The following is a 20,069-nucleotide window of genomic DNA, read 5'->3' as shown; positions in this document are numbered from 1 at the left end:
ACTCTGGCATCTAGGCTCCTTCTCCACAGCATGTGGAATATTTCCCTTCTTCCTAAACTAAGGGGCTGGAAAGTGTAATCTCAGAGACTGCACATGCCAGTCTGTGCACCCTACAGAGATGCTTCACTGAGCCAGCAGTGACAGAGACAAGAGCTAGAAGGCTTCTTGGGAGAAAGTACCTCTCCCTTGGAAGTCTGTATAAAAAATTCTACATGCCAAGCTTGGAACAATAAGTCCCCTCCTTCCCTATTTCAAAAGGAAATTTTCAAATATTTAAATAAACTAATTAGGAAGAGATGCCTCACAATGATTATTTGCAGGCAGAGGGATGCCTGTGGCACATGCTCTCTTTTTATCAGGGCTGTTCTCCTGTCATTGCCCTTATCTCAGAGAATCAAAAAGGGGGCGGTGGCATCATCGCCCTGGCTCAGAGCTGGCTCTGCTAAGCTGCACTGATAACACACAATTTTATGGTATTTATTTATTGTTTTGAAGAACAGTTTGATGAACCCACCCAACAGAAAGAACTCCCCCTTCTTCCTCTACCATCGCCACCAGACTGCCAGTTATCAGCCCCTTTGCACTGGTTGGCCACCATCATCCACCTTCAATACGAAATGTGTGCTTTATTATGTTCTAGTTAATTTGTTCATGGAGTTTTCCCTGCTGAATAACATTTAAGTTAATGAAGGTAGTGTTGATTCTGCATCCCATGTTGGAAATGCCAGCATCCAGACCCTCCAGGGCTCCCTTCTTTCTCTGACAACTCATATTTGAATTGCTTCACAAAAAATATCCTGTCCAAAATCCTGGGCTTCAAGATGAAGCTTAAACATTACTCTTTGCCCCTCCCCATGCCCCAGCACCATAGCAAATAAATCACAATGGATCATATCAGCCCCTGAGGCTCTGCTAGATAGGACAAAAAAACAAATGGATTCAGCCAGGCAATGACATGGAAGGTGAGGCTGCCTCCTGAGCACTATCATTATATCCCACTACCTCCCCAATTCTTGGCGCTCTGTGGGGACAGATAATGTCTGCTATCTATAGCATCTTCTTTTACCTCGGAGTTCTTATGCTATAGCAGGCAGGTTACTCTTAACCTGGTGCATACTTTCCCAGCTCTCCATACAAGCCAGTGCTGGGTTTCCAGGATTTTGTGTGCTTGGAGAGAGATGTCAGGGTTGTGAGAGGAGATGAGACAATGACCCAAGGGATGACCTTAAGATAACTGGTGGATTTTCCTTTCTCCTTGTAGGGGCTGCTCATCTGAGGCACAAGTACAACCTGATGTATTTAGCCAATGTCCTTTTTTATGTTTTTACAAGTTGTTTTATGCTTGTACAAGTTTTACAAGGCAGAATCACTGCCTTGTTTTTGATACTTTGATGATTGGCAGTGTGTGTGTGTGTGTGTGTGTGTGTGTGTATGATGTCAGGTTTGCCTATCACTGTATCCTCCCCCCCAGTTTGCACAATGTGGCAGGGGCTAAGGGAAGGCAGCCTACTGAGAAAGAACATTTAAAAACAAATAAAAAATACATTAAAAAACATGAAACCACTCAAAAGGCTTCCTTTGATACAAGCTCATCTGCCTGTCTGAGGACAACAGAGATACTGGGAACCAGGAAACCCCAGGGCACTTGTACATGTGATGATGGATTTCAAAAAGAGCAATAATTATCTCAGGAAGCCTACAAACATAGCAAGTCTGTGGAGAAGGTCCAAGATCAGTCACTACAACTAATGTGTTCAGTAGGGAGATGGGGAAAATTATTTGGTCTCCTGAATTTTCCTTTGTACCTATACAGCCACATTTCTGTTGGGGTGCTGCTAGAATAAAGCCTGTAAGGTTCTGACCTCCTGCCCTATGAGAACCCAGTTAGGAAAGGTGGCTGGTTGGAAAGAAGAAGAGGGTAACCTCACTGCATGCCTGGTCAACTGGGAAGTGAAATGATGAACACAGAGGGGAGGCTAGAGGCTGTAAGCTCTTAGGCACCAAGACCATTTCAGTTATATATGTTTGTACAGTGCTTAGTACAATGGATCCTCTAGGTGCTACCATGGTCCAAAGAATAAAACAATAATATCCATAGACTCCAGAAAGTCAGTTTCTTTTACCTGGAGACAATTTGTTAAAACATAATTTAATCTGGATTTTAAGTGAAAAAGTTAAATGCAGTTTAAATCTTAAAAAATGTCTGGTAATATCCAAATGGGCCCATCCACAGTGAGTCTTCGTTTGCTTTTTTTCAGCAGCCCAATCAGAGCAGAAGGCATAACCTTGTTACCTGCTCCCAAACCTGCCAAACAAACTCAAAACACCATTTTTATCATGCAGTGATTTGAAGAGGACAGAGTTTAAACTAATTCTAAACTGAACATCCAAGGCTTGGTCAAGAAATAGCTATCTGATTTCTGCTCCATGCACAGGAGCTGCAGGCAATGACAGCAGAGATTCCAAACTGCCTGGATGTGAAGGAATGCTCTCAAAACCTTCTGGAGTGTAGGGTTGAGGTGTAAGTAGATGCAATTTAAGGGTATTTCCAGGCACTGCTGAAAGTGTTACTGAGGATCATGTCCATAGCCTATGTGCTCACACTGCACATGCTCCAAACCCAGAAATAAGACAGCAAAGCGGTCCGGGGAATACTTTTCACCACCATTCTCAAGATCCCTGTCTCCATTGTGCCTGAGAAAGGTAGGGGGAGCCAAGTCCAAGTGGGCTTCATCACCTCATTTCTGGCTTGGTTCATACAGAGCAAAAGCAAGTAGACAGGATGTAGTAGTCTCATGAGCACCATGGAAACAGGATAGTCAGACCTAAAACGCTGTTTACACCAGGTTTGAATGTGACCTCAGGTCCAATATTTTCATGGGACCTCCAAAACCTACACTTCTTCCTCTTCCCCTTGTCCTAGAATTGGCTTTCCCTAAGAACCCTTATTGCCAGATCCACACTCACATTAGCTGATGATGAGATTTCCACTGCACACAGGAGATACTTTGGCAGTGCAATCACTGCTACTCAGATTGAAATGTTGGTCAAACCAAAACCAAAACCAAACCAACACTTGAGTCCTTGTAGATGGCATTAGAAACATGAAGAGATGCAGGATTGGGGAAAAGATGAGTAAAACAGAAAAATAAAATTGGGAAGGGAAGCAAAGTTGTGTTTACCTTTGGAAGAAAGTTTTACAAACAATAAGGAGCATTTAAAAAAACAGCAGCACTTTAAGAAATTTAAAAAGGATTTTCAATACTTTGAACCAAATTTGTCTCTCTTACACATATGCAACCCAATTAAAGATGGAAGTAGGAACACTGAGTATAAATGTGACATTCTGAAATATAAAGACAAATCAGAAGTAAATACTTATATCTGATGTTATCTTATGCTGTTACTGATGTTATCTTAATGATTACTTTGATTCCTGCATTTTCAGGACATTTTGCTAATGGAAATGCACTTGTGCTCTGGGAGACCAGGTGCCACATTTCTATCCCGAATGATTTTATTTTTGCAGTTGAAAACAGGGGTGTGCACAGAAATGCAGACACACCTTTAATTATAATGTTGCAATATCTCTTTCTGGGATGCCTTGGCTCTTTCGCCAGTACCATTGTCATTGAGCCAATGTGGGGCAAACAGATCAGATTCACACATTCTTTCCGCATTAATATAATTTGTGCATAGGCACAGGCACATATACCCACAACCATAGGCAACACGTAAATTCTGACAGTGGGGGAGCACAACTCTGCACCACTGCCGCTGCAGCTGCCACCACCACCTCTGCCCTGACTGTAGCTGGGCCTCAGGTCTAGCCAGGCTGCAGCCCTGCTATTGGCGCAGAAACTGTGTCACTGCCATTGCCATCTCCACTGCTGCTGGGCCCTGGCTCTGGCCAGGCTGCAGCCCCATGCCCCGCTGCCGGCACAGAAATTTGGGGGACACGTCCCCAACCCCCATATATTCCTGATGCATTGCTTACACCCAGAGCCCACACAGACCATACAAAGTAGTCTTTCAAGAAGGGTGGAGGACTAGAGAAAAAAACCTTCTCTCTATGTCTGAAAATATGCTATTAAGGGCTCACCATCCTGACAGATGAATTGCTTCATGATAAATTTAGAATACACAGTGGGCACATCTACACGAGATGCTAGAAGAGCAGTAGACTAATTCTACTGCCCATTAGCACGTCACGGCAAAAGCCATGCTAATGAACTAATGTGCAGTAGAATTAGTCTACTGCGCATTAGTGTCACCTAAAAGACATGCACAGTACTACTGCACAGCAGCACCAATTACAGTGCATTAAGTTGGTACCTGTTATTACAGGTAAAAAACTTCACGCATCATAGTTACAGCACATCAGTGCATGTGTAGACATACCCAGTATGTTTCAAACTAGGTCATATAGCTTCTTTTGTGTCTTCAGGAATCATCGTTCTGACATGGTAGTAGATACGTCTGAAGCAAGTAATTTTTCTGGACTGCTCTCAAACACAGTGAAAATTACCTCCTTTTGCTGAGCTTTAGCATATTAACTAAGTTATGATGAACTAGCTCAAACCTCCTCCCCAGGCTTAGCTGCTCCACTGGCTCCTTGCTCTCGACAGCACAGCATATAACCTTGATCCTCTCTCTCTAAAAAGCCTCTCCCATTTCCCTACTGTTCAGGTGGACTAACAAGTCAAATATTAGGACTGTGCAAAGCTTCGGGTGATGATTCGATCTGGAGGAAATTTGGCCTGATTCGGTGGCCGAATCTCCAAATCCGAATCAAATCTGGGACCAATTTAAAGGTCCAAATCAGTTCAAAGCTCTCTCAATCTTTGGCAGATTTGGAGAGCTTTGATGATTGGGGCAGTCCCCAGTGGTTGCAGGAGGGAGCCGCAGCCACTGGGAGCTGGTAAGTAGGAGAGGAGTGGGGGCTGGGGCCATGGGGGGACCCCTGCCACCCCCCGACCCCCCCCGCTCCCCGGACCCCCACCTTCTCCCCCAGCCCCCCCATGGCTGCCCCTGCCCACCCCAGCTCCCGGTACTTTAAAAAAAGCCCCAGTGCTCAGCAGGTGCAGCCGGGTGGGGGGCGATTCCCAATGCCCCCCACTGCCCCACGCTGCATGGGGGGCTCTGCACAAACCCCCTTGACCCCCCCCTTCTCCCCCAGCCCCCCCACGGCTGCCCCCCTGCTGGGGCTCTGGTCCTTTAAGAAAAAAAACAAAGCTGAGAAAAGCCGGGGACTCACCACTCCTTCTGCAGCCTCGTGGCTTCGGGGGTTGTGCGGAGCCCCCACGTGGTGCGGGGCAGTGGGGATCGTGGGCAGAAGCGGTGAGTCCCGGGGTTTCTTCAGGTTTTTTTCTTTTTCTTAAAGGGCCGGAGCTGGCCTGTGCAGAGGCTGGGGGAGGGGGGAATCGGGGGCTTGTGCAGAGTCCCCCATGTAGCATGGGGCGGTGGGGGGCAGCCGGGAGCGCCCCCCACCCAGCAGCACCTGCTGAGCTGGGGCTTTTTTTCCCCCAAGTGCCGGGAGCTGGGGGGGATGGCCATTGCTGGTCTGGGAGAGGGGTGGGGGATGGGCCTGGTCCATTTGGAGATTCGGCTGAATCGAATCAGGACAGTGATATGAATCACTGCATCAAATTACTGTCCCCCAAATTGGCCGAATCTGAATCCGAAGTGAATACTAGCTGCTTTGCACAGGCCTATCAAATATCTTACTGAATCAACAGAATCCACTTAACTCTTTCCCAGTAAAACAAGCGTGAGCAGACATGGTGGAGTATTACAAGCAACACTACCAGCCTCTCAGGCTGCATTTCCAAGGAATGTGAGGAGGGGAGCAGAAAGCTGAAGCGGGCCAGAACAAACCTCAGCTTTGGATAAAGATCCAAATGTTGCAGTTTAGTCCATTCCCGATAAGAAGGTATTAATATTTTATGCATCAGCTGTAATGAACCTTGCCTCACCTATTCTCTAGGTAGAAATGTTAAGACCATTAAAGTTGGCAGCCAAAGGAACTAGAGGAACCAGCCAAATATAAAAAATGAGGGCTTATTTGAAAAAACAAAGATAAAACCCTCCTGCAGGTTTAATTATCTGGGGAGTGGAGACTAGTATCCTGCTCAGAGCATCTTTCCCAGGGCCAACTTCCAAGTGCACGCCTTGCCCTTGGGCAGAACTGTTCATTTAGGCACTTTATTTGGTCGGCAGCCTCATGGTGTTTCACATGTGCTTGGGAGTTGTTCAGCAGCACAGGAAACGTAAGGGAACCCAATCTTGCCATTCTTGTCTAGTGGGAGGTTACCAAAAAGGGGGCCCATGTAGATAGGTGTCCAGATAACAAGTTGAGACTCATGCTCCTATCTATTCCTTCTGAGATAAGCCCAACCTCCACCCATATCCAGCCTTACCTCTTTTTTTTTACCACATGCACTAAAGTGCATAAAGGAGGAGGAAAGGGAGGCTTGAAATAGAATTATCCTCCTGACTGAATGGAAGTATAAGCCATGTATACATCTGCCAATCACACCAGCACTGGAACACAACCACCTTGGGTTTCTTGCTGCATACTGGGCAGATCTTGCATTTTCTACTGCTGGGACCAGGTGCAGAGCTGCAAATGAAACTGGAACCTGTGGCATAAGTAAAAAAAAAAAGCTTGAAGAAAACTCACAAGCTGGGAATGGAAAGAAAATCAGATTGAAGTCATCTACTACTGGCAGGGCGTGGGTAGTTATGTAGGAGGATGGGGCTTATTCCAAACATTAGCAATAACTGTAATGGTAAAAATGGGTTACATTATTAATCAGAAAGGGCCACTGGAGGAGGAAAATTTAAAGTGGGTGGAAAAAAAATCTTTCTAATGGAGTTATCCATTAGCTTATGGAATAATCTCCAAAAGAAAACCACGAAAGGGATTCAGACAAGGGTGATACACATATAACTTCAACAGCAGAGTCACTTTAGTTAGTGCTGAAGTTTTTGAAAGAGGCCTTAAACCTAATGCTTTGGGACTTAAGCCAATCTCTTTTAAGAGATTAGAATGAGATCTAGAACATGGACAGACAAAATATTTATACCAGAGTCAAATGCATTATACTGTTATAAAAATATATCAGATAGATATGTACCCTTACTGTGGTAAGTAAAGAATTATTCCTGGAAAAAAAATCAGGGGTTAAAACTCCACCAATATATATTACTGGTTGTGTCTGTCTGCATCCATCCCAGGGTAGCTATTTATTAAAAGCAAAGAGGCACCATAAGAGCCACCTTCTGCAGGAGCTACCCTTGGATAGCTGTACATTTGTCTTTTCCTGTTACAACGCTATCCAAAATTGATATGAATTACATCAGTGTATGTATTCATCTGCCCATGTTCCTAATGTAAAGACCAGATTATTGCAGGAGTGCCTGCCCTGGGATCCTTGCAACCATTCTCTGAAGCAACCAGTGTGCTGTTGGAGCCAGAATACAGAGCTACAAGAACCAGAGGTCAGGACCAGTTTGGCAGTTCCCTGTGAAAGTCTCATCACCTGAATCATTTATATATAGTTAGGACAAAGAAGTGAAGCAAGGCCTCCCACAGGATTTGGGGTGGCCTACAATTACATGCCTCAACTCCCATACTCAGGGTATTTGTTTTCAGCACTGTAAGCTACCCCTCCAGCTCTTCCTGAAATGCCATTACTGACTAGACCAAGGCACACTGTCTCAGTAGACAAGTTCCATATTAGAATGGGCAAAAATGGATAGGACTCAGAGGCTCTGGCTTCAGAGCATCTTCCGCATCACTTGTATCTGTGGATTGCATTGTTTATAACATGGCATTGTAAAGAGAGGATTTGTGTGTGTAGTTAACTGATTTGTCCCACCACTCTTCTTCTACAAGCATCATTATTAACAACACAGCAGCACAAATAAGCTCAGGGCACCATTGTACTAGGAGTTATACTAGCAGTTATTACCCTCCCCCAAAAACTCACAATCTGAATAGAGCAGGCAGACATCAGGGAATGACAGGAAAAATTATTTGTGTAAGATCATCCACCAGCTCAATGGTATGGCTATGAATAGAACAGATAGTGGGGTGGCACACGTGGCAGCAGCGTGCGCTGCCCAAAACCGGAGCCTGACCAGCAGGAGCCACACTCTAGCTGTTGGCAGGCTCCCAGCTGGAACAACATGACTGCAGCTTGGGACGTGGCTGCAGCTTGCAATGTGGCTGCAGAGCTATTGTTACCCAGAAACCCAGGTAAGGCTACTGGGGTTAGCACAGTTGCTGGCCCCAGCCTTCTCTAGCCACCTGGGGTAAACCTCCACTCACCAGAGGGTGTGTGGCCCAGGCTTTCCCCAGGGACAATGAGCAGAGGCACAAGGTGTCCTGCTGCTAGTTGTCCCTGCGGAACCAAATGTCTGCACTCGTCTGGACACAGCCTCTCTGAGCATGTTCAGCAATTAATGCCACCTTTGATGCCAGGTTTTTTATGGATATTTGTCCACTGGGAATGAAACTAGTGGGGCTGAGTACTGGGTTGACTCAAACACATTCCATCAGGCCAATATATAAACTTTCAATGATGACAACTTCTATACAGAATTGACCTGCACTGTATTTTGGCCCGTGACCTGGAGACATCAAGCATAATATTAAGATCTGGGACCATTCAGTCTGTCCCATTTTTATTTGTTGGTACCCTGTTGCTAGTTCTCTGTACAGCCATTTAGGGGACCCAGCTGAGGATAGCTGATCAGGGAGATTTAACATTCTCAAGTATCAAGATAGCTTCTTCCCCCAGAACAGCAGTATAACTCAAAATCCATTTTAGAGCAAGCAGTGCCCTGTGGATTGGAGGATACTTGTAAAAAATTATTCAACTTGGTCATGATCCTTCCTGTCATGTGAGCCTCTTAACATTTACTGCCAGACACTAAACACTGCAGAGACAGAGATCAGAGTTCTGCATTGAAACCCATAAATACACTGAAAAAACCCCTTGTTTTCTTTCACCGCATGCACAGTGCATTAGACAGCACAGATTTGAAATAGTTAGTGGCAAGAGCATTTTTATAGTAAATAACAGTCCAGGGTAGCCTAAAATGTGACCTACATCTATTATACTTTATGTCTTTCTAAAAAATCTATGCAACTCTGTGTATGAATGACACCCAGGGCTGGGGAAAAGTTTCCAAGCAAAAAACAAAACAACTTGCCTTTAGGAGGTTCCTTCCATGCCTCCCAGACCCTCAAGAATCCATTTGCCCTTCCCCTGCCATCCCGTGTCTTAGTTTACTGTCTCTGGCCCTATGCCCTATTTCACTGGGGGGGCTGGACAGTGTTCTCCTAAAGACATGTAAGTGTTCCTTTACTTGAGGATTGCTGAAGAAAGCCATGAAGCATTCCATGAACTGGGGCTGAACACATTACCTCCATACTACCACAATCGTTTTCAAGTGGCTGAGGAAAGAGTTCAAAGATTCACTTAAGTCTTTCTTTGGTACACACTATTCTATCTTATGGATGCACTCTTTGCTAGTGAAGAGGCATATTCGAGTGACCTGATAGGTTACTGAATGGGGGAGGAAAGAGGTTACTTACATGCAGTGGTTCCAAGCTAGGGAGTGCAAATGTCATAATAACCTCAGGGCATTGTGAACTAGCTGGATAGAATAGATTGATCAATAAATTAATCCTAAAAGCAGGAAGGGACCTGCCTGTAGAAGGCGGTGATCCTATTGTAAAATGTACACCCGTCGATTTCACTTTTCACATTCAATGTAGATTTCTCTGGAAACACAAACCACACCCAACATGTTGCTCCCACACATCTTTTTGGATCTACTTATCCACACAATCTGCTTGGTACTCACCCTTGCACTGTGATATGAATCCTTCAAACACCTCCAGATGCAATTTACATGTAGTCTCCTAGTTTGGCTTTAGTTTTAGGTAAGAGGTTTTCTATGCATTTCATATTTGCATTACAGATAATTAGCAATCTGCACAGACAGCACCATCCTGGACCCCTCTTTTTGACATGCCACCAGCAAAAGGCATTTGGAGGATATTACTGGTATATATGTTTCTAAAGTGTTGATTTCTGTGCTACCTTGGCACTCCGTTACTTACTTTATTATAAAAATAGATACCACCCAAAGTCAAGTATTGAAAAGCAACACAAAAAACAGAAGCACTAAAATGGATGACCCAGCCTGTGCTCACATGCAATGCTTTCATGGTCACAGGGTACTTTCCCTTGTCTTAAAAATACATTGAAAATCCCTTGCCATATACTTTTCACTGTCAGCAATAACTGTAGTTACTACAGAGTTGTCCTGTTGTAAGTAACAGATTAGGAAATACCTCACATTATCCCAAATAGGAAGAAAGGTGAGGTCTAGAAGTCATGTTCTACGTTAGGACAGTATCAGAGAACCTCTGACACTGGCTGTCCACCTTGGCTTGCTAGACCCACAGAGTAAATGAACACCATCATCTTGCTTTGGTATCAAGAACCTCCCCCTCCTTCCTTTGCTGTAATAAGCACACTGAAATTAAAATCACTTAAGCTAAATGCTACACATAAGCCACAAAGAACCCTGTGTTCAGCTCTTGGGAGAGGCAGCTCAGACTATGGAATAAATTAGCAAATGAGAAAGAGAAGTCATCCTGTGCCCAAAATGAAGAGCAGTTCTAGAGCACCTTTCTGCTGAAGTCCTCAAAGAGCTTCACAACCAGTAGTTAAGCCTCACTCCCCCTTCCTCACCAAATGAGTAAGTACATGTAACGCCCACTTTACAGACATATATGTGGTGGACAGAGACACGTCATTTGAGCCCCAGCCCATGCTTCCCACACACTCTAAGTGGAACTTCACACATGGCCTGCAACTCCAGTGAACACACAGCTACTCAGCAAAGAGTTTCCTATGCAGCCTAAGAAATGCTGAAGGGACACATTCAGACTATATCTTCACTGCTAAGTGAGGTGTGTCTTTTACATCAGGCTATGTAAATCAAGATGTAAAATCCTAGCACAGACAAGGCACAGAGAGTTGATGAAGCTAGTTAGGGTCAACACTATGCGTCCCCTTCCAGAGTTTACCTTGGCTCAGTAGCATAACTAGGGGTGGGTGAGTGGGCAGCCCCAGGCACTGATTAAAACAGGGCACCAGAATGGCAGTCCCTGGAAGCCCATGAAGGCAGAAGCCAATGTGTATGGAGTCGATGCTGTGGCATCTCTTCCCCACTTTTCAGTACTCAGCACTCCTTTCTCCCCAAAGTGCTGAGAGCGCTAGTTATGCCTCTGCCTTGGCTATATTAATAGATTCATAGATGCTAGGGTCAGAAGGGACCTTAATAGATCATCGAGTCTGACCCCCTGCATAGGCAGGAAAGAGTGCTGGGTTCAGATGACCCCAGCTAGATGCTTATCTAACCTCCTCTTGAAGACCCCCAGGGTAGGGAAGAGCTCCACCTCCCTTGGGAGCCCGTTCCAGACCTGGGCCACTCGAACTGTGAAGAAGTTCTTCCTAATGTCTAGTCTAAATCTGCTCTCTGCTAGCTTGTGGCCATTATTTCTTGTAACCCCCGGGGGCGCCTTGGTGAATAAAACCTCACCAATTCCCTTCTGTGCCCCATGATGAACTTATAGGCAGCCACAAGGTCACCTCTCAACCTTCTCTTGCGGAGGCTGAAGAGGTCCAGGCGCCCCAGTCTCTCCTCATAGGGCTTGGCCTGCAAGCCCTTAACCATAGGAGTGGCTCTTCTCTGGACCCTCTCCAAGTTATTCACATCCCTCTTGAAGTGTGGCACCCAAAATTGCATGCAGTATTCCAACTGCGGTCTGACCAGCGCCCGATAGAGGGGAAGTATCACCTCCTTGGTTCTATTCGTCATGCATCTGCTGATACACGATAAAGTGCCATTAGCTTTTCTGATGGCTTCGTCACACTGCCGACTCATGTTCACCTTGGAGTCCACTAGGACTCCAAGATCCCTTTCTAGCTAGCTACAGAGAGATACAAAAATTCCGTGTGCCTTGTCTTCTTTTGGCTTTCACCTTGAGACTGCTATCTAAAAGCAGCTGGACTGATGTAAAAAACATGTTATTTTTCTTTTTCAGTTAAAAGGACTGGAAGGGATCTGGATCAGAGTCCCATCCCCTGAACACTATGAGCTGTTTAAATGCAACATCCAGTTCTAGATGTAGTCCTTAGCAAAGCACTGCCTTATTCACAGATTCACATGTTTAGGGCTGGAAGGGCTATTCATCCAGTATTTTTGCTTTCTAGGACAGGGACTTCAAAAGGATTGAGGGAAAAGCTCAGTGAAGCCAAAGAATCAGTGCATTATTTATTTAAGCTTGTTCCCAAACCCTGCTACAGATCTGATGTCTTCAAAAATGGAAGCATTGTTTGGGATGCAGTTAACAGTTACGCCCTGCAAAACCTACAAATTAAGTTTGTTCCCAGAAGATGTCTTTGGCTTGAATAGATTTTCAAGTCCAGGTCCTACTATGTCTCTTGTATCCTTTACAGCAGAATATCTACTGATAATCTCACCTAACCTGTGGGAAAGCAAATAAGCGTCTGATATCTTGAGACAAGAAGGCCGTACTTTACTAACCAACCCATCAGGATTATGGTTGTCATGTTTTAACACCAGCAAAAGGGAGAGAGGAAAGCAGGGTGCTGCCTGATCTATGCTTTTAAAGGGGGATTATGCAGCAAATGCAAATGCCAGCATAAACTACTTCCCCCACCACCAGCACCTGATGTAGAAGTGCAGTGCAGGGACAATTTCACATTGTACACCCTGCAGTCCTCTTCACGCTCTTGAAATGTCAGGAAAAGTGGCAGATTATGAAAACTTGCGCCTAATCTATCAGAGTGAAGCAGAGGCTTGGTGCTTTGCTTCCTCAGAGCCCTAAGCTTCGGCTCTTACTTGAAAAATTAAGTTCAAAGACCAAACACGCTTCTTCCTCTAAGGACCTGGAAGAAGTGTAGGAGTGGGGGGAGTTCCCTGCCATTCACCTTGTCTGTTCTCTGCCCCAGTAATCTATATCATCAGGAAATGACAGAAAATCATCAGCTAGTGGCCTGCTTCCTTCTGGCCTGACCCTAAGAGGACTGAAGGCAGCTACACAATTTAATAATTGAGGAGAAAGCAGGAATATTAAGATGCTTTATTCCTGATACCAAGTAACAATTTTATCAACATGTTTGCTTTAGAATGGCAGCTTTCTGCAGAAAGTAGGTCATTTTTTCAACATCAAATTCCAAGCATGCAGGCTATAGCTGGATTCATTTTAACCAGTTATTCCAGTTAGCAAACAGCTCCTGTTCTGTCCCTGTTATGTAATCCTTTGTAATGAACAATTTTGGAGCAAAGGGTGGGGTTACATTATTCCTTTATCTAAATGGGTAACATAGACCTAAGTGGGCTTTTCACATTGGGTTCATCCATTTAATGCAATAGGCCAGAGCTGCCTATGAGACTCATCCTACACCAATGCCATCCTCCTGCAGAGGCCAGGAGGCTCCAGATCCTTGATATACTATATTTATCACCTACCAGCCAAACAAATGGAGAGCGACGATTGTCACTGTCATGCTAGAAGCCTTCGCCAGTCTCTGAAGTAATCTAGGCCAGGTAGGGTGCAAAAGTGGTTTGAAGTCACCTTATGTCTTCCTATCTCACTTTCTGGGGCTGTGTGGTCTGTTTTTCACCTCAAAAAGACTCAACACAGAATCTCACCTAGGGTCATGGGCTGGCAGGAGAGGAGAATAAAGTAGTTGGAAGGGTTTTTGAACATAATGGACTAGACCCCTGGCTGATAAAAATCAGTGTAGCTCTACAGAAGTCAGTTAAACCATACGGCTCTACACACCAAGTGCATGGCCTTAAGTAATGTAAAAACAACCCTCAGATGCAACTTTCAGGTAAGATTCATATTTAGCAGGAAAAAAGCACATTGAGTGCCTGATTTTCTGCCACATTATACCTGTTTATGTCAGTACAACTCTACTGAGATCAAACTGGCATAAGACAGGATGGCAGGGAAAAGTCCAAGGCAGAGCACTCCATATCAAGGTGAGCATCTTTTGGACACTCCACAAAACCACACACTTAGAGCTACTGCTTTCAGCCCTACATAGAACTGATTTTAGTAGGGGTCCTTGGAGAACTCTCTCATGTAACATTTGGTGCAAGCCCATTGAAGGGGAACAAAGGAAACAGTGCACAAACACTTTTTCATAATCCTCTCTCCCCGTCCTTGCTACATACCATCGCATGGAGAAAAAGTCAGTTCTCTCTATAGATGGCTCTGTAATGTTGTGAAAGTAAAGCTATGCCTTGGGCTTCCTAAGACATAGGATTCACTCACTCTAATTCCTTCCCTCTAGACAGATGAGGAAAAAAAATCAATCTGTGCCACCCTTCTTACCAGGCACTGTACCATGAATTGCCAAAACTCCATCATGATCTAAAGCATTCTCTTGCTTCAGTTGTCAAGCCAGACCAAAATTACCCAACCTTTTTGAAGTGCAGATGATAGACCATAATTGGTGTTTGGAAATAATTTATTAAACAGCAGCTGGAACATCACTCCCTGATTGCAACATTACAATTCCTGAACAGGTCTAACTCCTTTTGCCCGCTAATGAGCTTTTCATGGAAAGCTGGATGCTGTTGATAATTAAACCTAGCTACACCCTCTGATTTGACAAAGAGAACACCTATTCAACTATATGTCTGTTTAACTAAGATGGTTTTCTTGGAAGGCACCCAGTTATGCAAGAGAGTCTTGCTACTGCTGCCTTACATAACAAAGCTGATTAGTTTAATTTCTCTGGGTTGCTAAACATCAAATCCTTTAATAGGTATTCATTTATGTTTTTAGAATCTCTAATACTTGCTGCAACAAACTATAATGGGGCTTGGAATGAGAATTTCTCTATTTGGGAAATGTTGTGTCCTCTTTCTGATGAAGTAGAAACCAACTGTAACTCCCGTTGTTAAGAACATAGGGCTCAAAGGAAGCTCCTAAGCCTGAATCTCTTCTGTTTTTCACCATTGTAAATCAAGAGTTGTTCCATGGAATTCAGTCGTACAAATGCCAGTGTGAAACTAGTGATGGAGAAAATACAGCCTTGGCTGCATGCACCAGATTGGCAATAACTGGAGACAGCTCAGAGACCGTTGCCAATTTGGGAACGGGAGAACCATTGGGAGAACTCAGGCATTACTGAGTTGTTAGTATAACTGAAGAAAAGAAACAAAAAAGGTATTTTTTACAGACTTCTTACTGGCTATGTGGCAGAGTAAGATTTGTAACTGAAACTGGTGCTAGTGAAAATGCTGGCTTAACACCTGGGAATCCCTTCAGGCATTGATCAAGCATAAATGATGATAATTTCCTCTTTACCTTCATTTGGAGGGACTGCCTTTGAGGTTAAGAAGATAATTTAACTTCACATAGCCCTGCCATATGGGGATACTGACACTGGACCACCAGAAATGGGAAAGAGCTCATAAACTGATTTCTCAAACAGTACTCAGTAACAAGCCTGTGTGAAGCGGCCAGTAGTCACTTGGATTCAGCCTACTAAGGGGACAGTGATTCGATTCGGTAATTTGAATCACTGTCCTGAACCGATTTGGGCGAATCGGATTTGGAGATTTGGCTGCTGCCAAATCAGCCAAATCTCCAAATCATGCAGGCCCACCCCCCACCCGCTCTCCCAGCCCATCAATGACTGCCCCGCCCGCCCCAGCTCTTTGAAAACAAAAAAGCCCCAACTCACTGAGTGCTGCCAGGAAGGGGGTGATCCCCACTGCCCTGTGCCATGTGGGGGGCTCTGCCATGATCCCTCTGACCCCCACCCACTGTCCCCGGTCCCCTATGGCTGCCCCACCTGGCCCAGCTCCCGACCCTTTAAAAAAAAATTCAACAAAACCCTGAACTCACTGGTTCCACCCTGACAGGGCTGGGGGATGATCCCTGCTGCCCTCCACTGCCCAGTGCTGCATGGGGGGCTTGCATGAGCCCTCAGAAGCCCCAAGGCCGCTGCAGCAGCTGGTGAGTTTGGGGGTTGTTTTTTTTTTAAAGGGCCAGAGCTGGGGTGGGCGGGACAGCCATGGGGGACTGGGAGAGCAGGAGGGGGTCGGGAGGCTCATGGCAGAACCCCCATGCAGTGTGAGGCAGTGAGGGGCAGCAGGGATTGCTCCCCCACCTGGCAGCAGCTGGTGAGTTGGGGCTTTTTTTTTGAAAAACTGGAAGCTAGGGCGGGCAGCCATACGGGGCTGGGAGAGCGGGCAAGGGTCAGGGGGTGCTCGGGGGCGGCTGGGGGAGCAGGCAGGGGATGAGGCCTGTCAGGAGTCCCCTTGTGCCCCCCCGCCCCCTCCCCCCCCACTTACCAGCATGGAGTCCGGGTCCACCTCCCTGCTGCAGCAGGCGGGGATGCCTAAATTGCCAAAGCTCTCCGAATCTTTTCTGAATCAATTTGGAGAGCTTTGAATCAATTCAGGCCTTTTAATTGGTCCCCTGATTCGATTAGGATTCAGAGAGTTGGCCACCGAATCGGGCCAAATCTCCTCCAAATCGAATCAGCACCTGAAGCTTTGCACAGCCCTACTTAGTAACATAGGCTGCTTACAGGCTTAAAAAAAACCAAAAACCCCAAACAAAAAACCTGGTGCTTTACTTTAAGCTTGGTGCACCCCCAAGCCAAGCCCAGCACATGCCCAGAAGAGACCTCACGTTAGTTTGACTTAGCTCACCCAACATCTTTATAGATTGCATGCTTTAGAGGGGCTTTTTTGGCATTTTTATCTAATAGCTGATTGAATCAGCTATTAGATAAAAGGGCTAAAAAGCCCTGCTGAAGTGCACAATCTATACAAACATTGTGTAGCTGGATTGAACTAACATGCTGCCTCTTCTGGTAAAGCATGTGGGGGGCAGGGGTTCACATTTGTCAGCAGCTTGAAAGATGTTACCATGCATCAGCCTAGCAATGTTCTATGGCTAAAAGGCATAATGTGATATTATCAGGGGTGAAAGCCAGAGAACTGCTCATAGTTTGTTTTGAAATACACGCAGCAGGTCAAATCAGTCTCAGAAACAACTCCACTGGCATCAGTCGAGTTACACCAGGGACCAACATGACTTGCTGTAGTTAGACTTCAGAAGCATTCCTAAAATGAACAAAGGGCGGTCCACATGAAGTCAGGTTGGAGTAACCTATATTGTGAATTTACAGTGCACTCCTTCCTGCATACTAATTTTCATTGTGGACACTCTTGATACTCATTAAAAGCCACTCTGGGCATGTGGTGGTGGAATAAGCTGCAATGCAGTCCTATTCAGGTAGCACAATGAGAATTCAGACAGAAAGTTAGCACACAGGAGCTAATTCACTGTAAAATTTACTCCATAGGTTATTGTTAGGGACCTACTTAACTTGCTGTTTTGTGAAATCTGGGATTGTCTACAAAATCTGCAAATCAGCAACAAAAACTTAAAAATAAAATGCTGGCTCCCCAATGGGAACCAGTGGTCCTTACTGCTGGGAGGGGAAGCTAGTGGCTGGTGGGGTGACAGGAAGACAAGATGGCTGCTGTCCCCTCCTCCCCATCCCCAGGGTGCCTATCCACCAATCAGAGCTGAGGGGCAGGGCTGCTGTGAAATGACTGTGGCATAAGAACTTTATGCCACGCTCAACCTGTGAAAATTGGTAAGTACTTCGGTGATTTAGGTAGACCCCTAGTTATTCTGTACTGACTTTCACATGTTGTCATCATCATCATTAGTGATACCTCATGATAGAGGACAATTACTCCCACTGGTCAAGTAAAGGGTTGCAGATGAGTCCATTGATGGCTAAGAAGGCTGATTCTACAGCCATAGCCTCTGGCAGGTGTCTCAGGTGGTGGTTAAAGGGAGGACTGAACTGTAGATTTCTTGGTCTTGTTTCCTTTCCTTTCATTTCTGTCACTTTTCTGCCTCCAGAGTGAGGCAGTTTTCCACAAAGTAAGGTGTATCTTCTCTTACAAGGCATCACTACGTAGCCCTGTCTTGGGCTAGTTTTTCACAATTTGTGATGTCAATGCCATGCTTCTTAATGTTCACCTTGAGGGTGTCCTGAAGTGTCTCCTCTGGCCCTCGTGTGTCCTATGTCCTTTTCTGAGCTGGGAGTATACCAGTTGTTTTGGTAAATGTACATCAGGCATATACACACAATGCCCTGCCCACAGCAGTTGATGTTGAATGCTTCTGTCTTCATGGTGTTAGCATCAGTAAGGACACTGGCATTTGTGTAATGATCCTCTCACTTTATGCCAAGGATCTTCCAGAGGTACTGCTGATGAAGGCATTCAAGGTTCTTCAGGTGGTCCCTGTAGGTCACCCAAGCTTCACAGACATAAAGAAGAGTTAGGATTACCACAGCCTTATGTAGTAGGAGCTTTGTTCAAGTCCTGATGTTGTAATCATTGAACTCATGATGATACAGTCTTCCAAAGGCACAGCCAGTATGTCAGAACCTATACTGGATCTTCTCAATGTTGGCCTTCTTTGAGAGATGGCTGCCAATGTATGCAAAGTGTTCAACGTTCTCCAGCTCCTGTCCATCAATGAGGATCTTTGCCAGGGGAGTTAATTGGCCTGGAACAGGCTGATGAAAGATCTTTGTTTTTCCAATGTTAAGGGTCGGTCCCAGGTACTACTATGCTTGAGAGAAGCAGTTAAGGGCCATTTATAGGTCCTCCTCAGTATATACAATGACAGTGCAATCATCAGCAAACTGAAGTTCCAAAATTGAGGGTGATGTAACTTAGGTTTTAGCCTGGAGGCGGGAAACACTGAAAAGGTTCCTATTCATCCTGTGCTTGATACTGATGCAAGGTAGTAGATGGTCATGGATGAGCATCTTCATGGCCAAAGAAAGATGGAAAACAGAATTGGTGAAATCATGTAGCCCTGCTTGATGCCAGTTCAAATGGCAAAGAGCTCCATAGCAGAGCCATTGCATAGGATGGAGGCAGTTGTCTGGCCATGAAGGAGTCTTAGGATAGTGATAAATTTCCCTGGGCATCCAAACTTCAATAAGATCTTCCACAGAGACTCAAGGTCAACAGAGCTGAAGGCTTTGGTCAAATTGATAAAGGCCACATACAATTCTTGGTGTTATTTCCACCATTTTTTCTGAATCTGCTGGGCTACAATACTCATGTCTGTGATGCCTCTTTATGGTCTGAATCTACACTGAGGTTCAGGAAAGATTTTTTCAGCAAGAGGAAGCAGTCAGTTCAGCAGAATTTGGGCAAGAATCTTCCCAGAGATGGAGAGGAGGGTGATACCTCACTAGTTTTCACAGTCAGACTTATCTCCCTTTTTAAAAATGGTGACAATTTTACCATTCCTTAAGTCAGTGGGAATTTCCTCAGTGTTCCAGATTTTAAGAAACAGTGTGTGGAGCTTGTTGGTCATAATTTCCCCACCAGTTTTGAAGATCTCAACTGGCGTGCCATCAGAGCACTTGCTTTATTGTTCTTCATCTGTCTTATCACCTGGTGGATTTCTTCAGAGGTTGGTGAGCTGTCAAGTGCTTCCCTTACTAGATGCTGTGGGATGGATTCGATAGTTTGATCTGTCACAGTCAATTCTTGGTTCAGGAGCTTTTGGTAGTGCTTCTTCCTGTGGTTTATGATGGACTCATTGTCTTTGAGAAGTATACTGTTATCTTCAAATCTAAGCAGGGTGAGTCCACAAGAGCTTGGTCTGTACATAGCCTTTATTACACTGAAGAAGCTCCAAATGTCATGATTGTCAACAAATCATTGGAATTCTTTTGCATTGTCTTACCACCAGCTGTTCTTGATTTCTCAAATCTTCATCTGGGCTTCAGCTTTAACCCATCAAAAAGTTCCCTACTTCTGACTGTATGTAGGGTGTTTTTTCCAGTCACAGAAAGCTTTTCTCTTCCAATAAAAAAGGGCTTTGATCTCACTGTTTTTTTCATCAAACCAGTCCTGATGGCATTGGGTGATAAAGC

The sequence above is a fragment of the Alligator mississippiensis genome, chromosome 12 (genome assembly GCF_030867095.1).
Source record: "Alligator mississippiensis isolate rAllMis1 chromosome 12, rAllMis1, whole genome shotgun sequence".
NCBI classification, from domain to species: Eukaryota; Metazoa; Chordata; order Crocodylia; family Alligatoridae; genus Alligator; species Alligator mississippiensis.
Note: the sequence above shows the minus strand (reverse complement) of the source record.